Genomic DNA, 9,922 nt, shown 5'->3' with positions numbered 1-9,922 from the left:
ATAGGCTACCACACGCTTGTCCCCACATAGCCTTTCCTCTCAGCCATACTTTAGCCTCTTTCAACGCTCAAATAACCTCTCAAAGGTTCATGGCCAACGCATGGTACCACACCAATACTTAACACAAGGCCAATGCATTGTCTAGTACTTAGGCCATTCTTGGCTTCCAACGCATAGTTCCTTTTTGTCATTATACTTAACCAAATTTTTACTAGTTAAGGCTTATCTTAAAGCTACTTAACAAATCTATTTAAACACTTAGAATTTTCCTTCACTTTAACATAGGATTTAACTTTCACCTAGTTAATCCCTTTTATTTCCTGCTTAAGTAGGAAAAATGGAAATCCAGGTTTTACAATATATTTCTCATTTTTTCTTTTTTTTTTGCTTTTTTTACCAAATTTCATTTGATTAGAGAACTCGAAGACATCTAAATGAAAATTAAAAGCCTTTGTTCTCAGTGAGGGAATTCATAAATTTATTTTATTGGATAAAGCGATATAATTAGATTTTATGAACATATAATTTTTTTCCAGGATAAAGGAGTTACTAATAGCTTATTTGAAGAAGCATGTAAACATAAATGAAAAAATAAGTTTTTTTTTTCCAAAATTAGAAGCCAATAGATAGTTTATTATTAATTTAATCTTACAATATTTTAAAAAATTCAAACCAAATTTAATATTTACGAAATTCAGTTTATATTCCATTGATGCAAGAATTGTCGTAACATCATTCCCTTGATTTTAGGAGTTTTTGCTTTTGAATGATATTTTTCCACTTAGTTTCAAATTTGTCACAATTTTTGTTTTATTACATATTTTTGAGTTTGACTAAAAATTCAAAATCTCTGATTTTATTTAATACAAAATTATTGTTATAAATATTTGATGTTATCTGTATGTTTCATTTTTTACAATCTAAAACAATCTCAAGAACTCTCTTAAACACGACATATAGAGAATAATTTACACAAATAAATATTTTCCAACTAAGATAAAAACATACAAGCAAAATAAAGAAATAAAGGCTTAAGATATGAACAAGAATTTCTCTTAATTTTTTAGGAGATTGTGACGATAATAGCCACGATTCAAGGTTGGAGTAATTCCATAACATCATAGAGATTTTGTTAAATAATTAAGGGTTTAGTAATTTTCGAATATCAATTTTTACTTTTGTTTTTTAAAATATTGCTAAGTATCAATGACTCTTGTTCGCTTGATTAAAGTTATTATGATGTTATTAAGGTACCTTCATCAATTAAATTATGTTTAGCTAGTCAAACATTCTTTTAGACAGAAAAAAGAATAAACACATCCTATAATTAATGGATAATATTTTGGCAATATAATAGAATATGATTAAGACTATGTTGAGGTGAAATAATTTATAACATAAAAACTATTGGGTCATGCTTCTAATAGCATATATTTGTTTTCTTTCTTATCTTAATTTGCTTACAGACAATAATCTATTCTTAGACTCATCTCTTATTATTATAAATAATATCATAATTATGCTTTGATTGACAATAACAATAATATTTTTCCTCTTAAAAGTTCATCTTATATTCTAATCAAAAGTCTTTTTTTTTATGGTCTAATATTTCACATTATTAATACAAGAATATATACGAAATATATGTGTTTAATTTCAAACTTCTTACATATATATATATATTTTAATTATTTTGAATAAATTCCACTATAAAATATTACTACACATGAATATTATTCATGACCAAATTGCCTATAAATATTGCTATATATAACCGTCACAAACACATCACATTTCATCTTCAAAAAACTAAAGAGAGATTCCCAAAGAATGGGAAACACCACAAGTATGTAAAACTTCTTATTTTTCTCTTGAGTTTTTTTTTTTCTATATATACATTTTAAATTTTTGCTTCAATTTGTAATTTTTATATGATTTAAATTATTAGGTAATAAATGGCCTCCACTTGATGCTCCTTCTCCTCCTTCTACAATATATATCATAGAGAAAGATGATAATGTCATATGTGGGAGCAAGATGTTCATTAAGAAGGAAGATGATGTCAATGGCACTTGATCATAGACCCAATCAAGTTAAACTTTTTCTCAATATATGAACATTACTATGGTTTAAACTCCTTAGAAGTGGTCAAATGTCTTGAACATGTATGTTTGATACAATATATATAAATAATTTAATAAAGTAGAATGTATTTCTACTATATTTACATATATTTGTGTTTTGAGCATTGCCTATTTTGTGTTATTGTTGATCATTGGGATAGTTGTTAATTTTATATTCTATTATTGAATAATTAACTTAATCAAAATATAACATAAAGACAAATAAATAGATACCAACAACCGCAATAAAGAAAAGAAACCAAGAAGGAAAAATACATAAAAGGAAAAATACTATAAATGAAAATATAAATTAGGAATAAACCCTAATTTACTTTTAACCATATTGATATCATGGATTCAAAAAATGTTATGTATTTGCAAGGTAATAACCTTAAAAATTTCCAACAATATAGAAGTGGGAGCATGGGTGGAGCCACGTAGGAGCCAGGGGCATGCCTCTCCCTCAATTTATCCGTCATTTGTATTTTTAATATAAATTATAAAGTGATATGTATTAATATATATATAAAAGTTCAATCTAAATAACAATATTGGTGTTAACTTGTTGGTGTGAAGTGTTGACTATTTGGTAAAGCACAAGAGTTTCAATACTATAGCTTACTAATATTTTATTTTGAATTTTAAATGACTTTTTATCCAAATTTTTTCATCTCTAATGGACTTTTAAAACCCACCTAATGTAAATCTTAATAAAAGAAAAGTTAGTCAAACAATATGCTCTTTAAAACATAATGTGTCTTTTTTTTAATAAATAAATAGTCAAATAATACCTTTTTTTATTGGCAATAGAATTGAGCAGTTTATAAAAAAATTTATTCTTTTCGAAATTCACTTTCTAATTTCAACTCTCAAGAACATTCTATTAAAAAGGTTTCGTCAATTTTTTACATAATTTTTATATTCACATTATGTTATTTATATTTTCTTTTTTTTCCATGTTACGTTTACATTCACGTTACTCGCATAAGTTTTTAAAATTAATTTCAAAGTTCAAGCTAGATGATTATTTGTTGTCACTTGTTTGGATATACGAGCTCAACAAGTATGTTTTAAAATATTCTTATACCTTAAGTTTTGATGCTTTTAAATCTATATAATTGAATGTAATAATCTTATTATTAATACTTTTGTCGAATTAACTCAAAATTAATGTGGAGAGATATTATAAAAGAAAAACAAAAATAGAGACGATAGAGGCATCATCTTCAAAGAAGAAAATTTTTTTGGATTATGATCAATCTTATACATAAATAAATCTAAAAGAATTACCTGCAGATCTTGGTCTAAAATATCGTGAATGTAATGAATTTAGTCAAAATTTGTAAAGAAATACTGCAAAAAATAAGAGAATTTGATTGGGATATGTTGTTGAGTATGGTTTCTGATTTCTGCCATAATCATGATATTGAAGTCCTTAAAATGGATGGTCTATTTCTAATTCGAGGACGACAAAGGCGGAATTCTCAGCGAGTTACAAATTTACAACATTATTGTGTTAAAGTTTTCTATGTCATCATTGATATGCAACTTCAAGAGTTGAATAATCATTTTACTTAAACAAATACTGAATTGATTCTCTATGTGGCATGCCTCAATTCGAATAATTCATTTGTTTCTTTTGATAGAAAAAAACTTAGTTAACTTGCTCAATTTTATCCAAAAGACTTTTCAGCTATTGAACTCTCTATGCTTGAGGATCAACTTCAAAATTATATTATTGATATGCATTCGAATATTGAGTTTATTGAGCTAAAAACATATGTGATCTTACAGTAAAAATGGTCCAGACGAATAAAGAAAAGATCTATCCATTTGTTTACAAATTACTCACCTTGCTGTTGATTTTACTATTGTCACTTGTTGTCACAACTATTGTAGATTACCTGTTGTCACAAGAGAACTTGATTATCTTCTAACCTATATTGAAAAGGATTTATTCAATAAATTAGATATTGAAGATATCTCTTTTTGTTAGACTTGTACATATAGTATCCTCCTACATAGAATTCTCGGTTCCGACTTTAATGTTATGTCTCCAAATGTGTTAGATCAAATAAAGAATCGATTTGGCCTCTTTCTTTTTTTCTTTTTCTTTTTTCTTTTTTTTTTTGGCAAAGGTATTGTAATTAAAGTATGGGGTGGGGGACTCGAACCTCTAACTTTGAGGTCGATAGTACGATCACTATGTCAATTGAGCTACGCTCTTGTTGGCCCAAAGTATTAGCATATATAAAATAATGTAAAAAAATGTACAAATATGATCAAATTTAAGTAGCTTATAAGTGATAGACCATATTATTGCTAGGGGTCTATCAGTGATAGACTATATCACTGGTAAGAGTCTATCAACGATAGAAGTCTATAGATAACTTGGGAGTCTATCAACGATAAAAGTCTATCGCTGATAGATTTGTCTATATTTGCAATTTTTTTAAAATGAAGTTATACACTTAGTTATTATTCCTAAAAATATTACCAATTGTAATTACTCTTAAATTAATAACCCTATATTTGTAGGTGTACCAAAACTGTTTTTTATTATATGAAATATTAAATTCATTAAAAAAATTTATGGCACTGTGTGGCCCATCAACTGTTGTTGGATGGAAATAGTTATTTACTTGTTTGGCTTATGTACTTTACAATAAAATATTAAATAATTCTAATCCACCCAACTTTAGCAATGTAAAAATTTGTCAACAATAAATGACAAGTGTATCAAAAAGGTGAAAATTTTGGTACATTAATCCTACCAATATACTTAAAACTTATCGATTTTTTTAGTACAGCAAAAGTATATCAAAGTTGTAGGGTATGATAGTAGTCTACCAAACATCAATTAATAAACATATTAAATTTTCGAATATAATCGTTAGTGTATTATCAATCAACAAACATATATTATCTCAAGTACATCAACATACTAGCTATCAGATATAAACGAGGAAGAATATTAAATATTCTAAATGTATCCACATTATATCAGATATAAGACATGAGTGTATCCATCATCAATAAAAAAATACTTGACGTAAAACGTGAGTCTATCAACAGTATATCTAATACCAATCAATATGTAAAATATATTAGTAGTATATCTAACATCAATCAACATGTAAAATATATCAGTAGTATATCTAACATCAATCAAAATTTAATTAATATAACTTACATCAAAATAAAGCATTTGTGTTTAATTTTATAAGCATGATATTCCAAATGTATAAGAAGTATTCTAAAGTAAAACATGTGTGTTTCATTTTATGAACATGCATGATATTCTGAGTGTATTAGCAATATATTATATACGAGACATGAGTGATCAAATATCAATTAATAAATACTTGAAGTAAGACATTAATGTATCAACAGTATATCCAATAACAATCAACATTCCAAATATCTCGACAATATATATAACAACAATAAAAATTCCAAGTGTATATCAACATAGCAATCAATATTCAATGAATAATTTATTTTAAAGTAAAACATGTATTTTATTTTATAAGCATAGTATTGCAAATATATCAGTAGTATATCAAATATAAGACATATATTAGTGTATTAGACAACAATAAATTCTTGAAGTAAAACATGAGTGTTTCATAGTATGTCTAACAACAATGAACATTTAAGGTATATCAATAGTATAGCTCACAACAATTAACATTTAAGTAATCAGGTTGGATTGATATTTTTTGCTATTTTTGCAAACATGAAAAAGTTGAGACACGGACCTAATATTTATTTATAATCATTTTTGCTAATGGTGCAATCTGCAACCTTATTTTTATCATATGATTTGACTTGTTTTTTTATATATATGAATTGAAATTATATATTGAAGGAACATTTTCCTTAAGGAAAAAAAGGGTTAAATTATTGTTTTGATCCTACAAGTTTTAGTCATGTGTTTTTTAATAAATCTTAAATTTAGTCATACTGATTGAATTTTCTTTTACAAAAAAAAAAAAAAAAAAAAAATATTACTTTTATCACTTTTTACTATAAATTTTGGAAATACATTCACGTATTGTCTTACATTGCATAAAAATTAATATGATTGTTAAACCAATTTAGATAAAAATTAACTTTTAGAGACTAAATTTAAGTATTTATTAAATATTTACAGATTAAAATTGCACATTTAAAAGTTCAAAGACTAAAATTGAACAAATTTCAAAATATGGAACTAAAATGATACTATAACAAAAAAAAAGGGTATAATCAGATTGTTCATTCAATGTTTCAATAACACAATTGATTGCTATCTCCAATCATAGACTTTCTTATTCAACTCAACTCAACTCAACACCCCAAATATAAACATTTCAACTCAATTCAACTCAACTTCACACCTCAAACACATACAATTTAACTCCTCGGGTAATTTAACTATCCAGACAATAATTACTAACTAAACTCAACTCTGCACTAAACATCCCTGAAAAAAAAAAGTGGATCTAACACAGGATACAATGTCAAGCACGATGTCACATACAATATGTATGACTGTTGGGATTGGTGCCCTAATTCTTCCGGATCTTTGTTTATTGGATTTGTAAACTATTTGTATACATTATTAATAATAAGATAAAAGTTATTTTATTTGTATTTACTCATATCCAATAAACAAAGATCCGTTGTTATTTTATGTAAACTTAAGCATGTATATGAGATAACAAGTGGATCATGCCTTAAGTAATAATCTAAATGGTCTGTAGTATAAGGATAAAGGAGGGATACCTTATCCTTGTGACACTGGGGATACTACCCACTTTATAGATAGTTGCAAGTGTTGTAACGTGCTACAGATGGCCTAATCCTGACCATTCATGTGGAGACATGCGAGTGGGGGTGTCCTATACAAAGAGTATGTATAAGATTGGACCATGAGATGATTAGTCTCTTTATATAAGGCCGTTGATAATTTAGACTTACTATAACGACCCGAGTTTAGAAGGGGTACATGAATGAACTGATATCAAATCTGAATGAGAGGGATCCTGAGGACATGAAAGTATGGTTAAGAAAGGCTTAAAATAAATGAAAGTTACTACCTATACCAACAAGGTGCACGTTCCTTTTCGGTGGCACAATCATGAGAACTTCAAAGTTAAGCGTGCTTAGCTTGGAGCAATCTTATATTAGGTGACCTTCTGGAAATTTTCCTAGGATATTCATGTACCGTTAGAGCTTAAGTGTTCAAATTAATAAGAAGAAATTCAATTATATGTGATATAATTTTATTTTTACCATAAAATAGAAACTATGGTTTATATGTTTCATGAAATGAAATATTAAAACTATATGTTACAAATATAATATGATAAGTTGGTTATCGTATTTATTTATAATATATTAATTATATGATAATTAATTTCTTTTTCTCTAATAACCGATTGAGTGGGAGGTTATTGGTAGTTTTATGGTAATCGTGAGATAAAAGGAAAATGGTTTTCCTAAATTTTGTTATTGCTTCATGATGGATGGAAAATGGAGCGTAAAAATGCGTGCATCTTATGATAGCATTGATCTCCATGCGTCGATGGTCATGCCTTGGACTAAGAAATATGCAAGATGCATTTAAGAATATATACGATGACCATGCGTTCCTACCACAAGTTTTCTTGCCTTCTCACCAAGTATAACGAGAACGGAAGTTTCTCGGGATGATCCGAGGTCGAACTCAGGGACTTGTAACTAAATGCTGCGAAGTAATGCATTTGAGGCGATGAATAAAAGAATAATGAAGTTAAAGAACTATGCGCTACTCCTACACCTAACTAAACAGATTGAGCAATGGAAGTATAAAAAGATGCATGGAACAATAGATAAAATGGTGGAGGGGATAAATTCACTGCATCACTAAGCTTGATCACAAGGGTAATCCCAGCCAACACAAGTTATGCGATCATGCTATACACAAATATACGCATGCGATGCATATGTGAAATAGTCGAGAGAACTTATTTCTAAGTTTCTATTCTTTCTTATGCGCACTTAAGACAAGATGACCGCATACCACCATTTCCTATTTCTAAGGCACATGCGATGTGTAAATAGCAGATAGAACTTATACCTAAGTTTCTACTCTTGCTTATACGATCTAACCTGACTCTCTCAAGCCTAGATTATGTTTTTAGACTAATCTCCCAAGTATGTTCAAAGGGTGAATGATGCACTCATAAGACAAGATGATCACATAAAGCATGGTTGTGCTGAACATAAGATTATTCATATCTCTAGGAACACTGCTTACTTTGCTTAGTGAGTTCCACTACTCACCCTCTCGGGCAGTTAGTTGCCGCTGATCAGCTCATAGACAAGCATCGTGACCGCTTAGACAAGCATTGCTACAAGTTCACACTAAGCAAAGAAAATTTACTCACTATACTTGCACAACGCACACCTCTCGATAGTTTGCTACATGCTTCATACGTCTATGCCACATGATTGAGTATGCGATACTCTTGCAATCCTACTTAGTTCGTTGCAATGAAAGTAGAGGATGATAAAGAAGAAGTTAATGAAGATGGAGTCGAAGGCAATAAAGAGATTCATTGATTACAAAATGTATCAATGTCTTAAGCCAAAATGTAATACAATACAGAGATAAGAAGAGAGGTGGAGGGCTAGATGTAGGCAATCTCTTGCTTCCATCAAATGTATGTCAAGGCTGCTGGTGGTGTCATGGATGGGTGAGAAGTAGTCTCTCTCGAGATCTATCTCCAGTAAAGCTCTGGTCGTCACTCGGAATGGGTTAAAGGAATGAAGAACTCTCAAAGAATGTCTTCTCACGCTCTCATCTGTGATCACAAGGATCTGCCTTAAGGGAGAAGCTCGGATACCTTGATTTTGGGCTCTAAGACTCTATTTATAGTGCTCAATCGCCAACAACATTAATGGTCCCGCTCTGAATCTCTGCCACTAACAGCGCGAGGGTTCTGCTCTGAGTCTCTGCCACTAACGGTGCGGTAGGTGAAATGTCAACATCATCTTTTTTATACTCCTAAGATATGCGTTCATGTTTGGTTTCCGAAGTACCATCGCATTCCACCAACCTTGCGATCACCCTTCTATCATGGTTATTACTCTATAGCCGCAACCTCCATGTGATGAACATGTGTGATTAATAGCTACAACATTTATGCGATGAATGTATGCGATCACCGTTGCGATGGTCTGAGATTCGCCGCATGCGATCGATTCTTGCGATAGCTACAAAAATAGATATTTTGACGCAGAATAACACATAATATTGGGTTAGGAGATTTTCAGTACTGATCGACGCAAGCTCACTTTTCTCATAAATTCTTAGTATTATCACCGGATATTCTGCTTGTTAGCTCTCATATTTCTAAATAAAGGGCTACAATAACCTATATTTCTACCAGTTATCACTTCATTCAGAAAGTTCTCACGAAAACAAGCTATCAAGTAAAAGTATTTTACTAAGCGATAGCATTGAGAGATTACACGATCATCTAAGTGATCGCTTAGAGTTGACTATATGATAGTCATTCAGCTGATCGTTGCTACACGATCGAGTGGCTCAGTCTATATGATAGGTTGTCGTTTACTAAACGATCAAGCATATCGTCTATGCGATAGACCAAATTCTTATCTTCCAATTGCTCGCTCGTAGACCTTCTCTCTTCCTCAAGACAAAATCATACGAAGCCCACAACTCATGGATTCTCACACCAAGAATACCAAGGTAACACTTCTGGTAGTGTTCTGAGTCAGTTCATAAATTGAGTTGGACTCGATTG

General features: G+C 29.8%; 1 long non-coding RNA gene across 1 annotated transcript; it reads left to right on the top strand.

Moving 5' to 3' along the window:
- Window positions 1-1,715: 1,715 nt before the first annotated feature.
- Window positions 1,716-2,231, top strand: LOC150035866 (uncharacterized). Its single transcript, XR_016529699.1, has 2 exons — window positions 1,716-1,846; window positions 1,949-2,231. It is a non-coding gene; the product is annotated as an uncharacterized LOC150035866 (long non-coding RNA).
- Window positions 2,232-9,922: the final 7,691 nt, after the last annotated feature.

The sequence above is a fragment of the Benincasa hispida genome, chromosome 5, assembly GCF_027475165.1.
Source record: "Benincasa hispida cultivar pf3 chromosome 5, pf3_genome.v1.1, whole genome shotgun sequence".
In the NCBI taxonomy this organism is placed as follows: Eukaryota; Viridiplantae; Streptophyta; class Magnoliopsida; order Cucurbitales; family Cucurbitaceae; genus Benincasa; species Benincasa hispida.
This window is presented reverse-complemented; position numbering and strand designations above follow the sequence as displayed.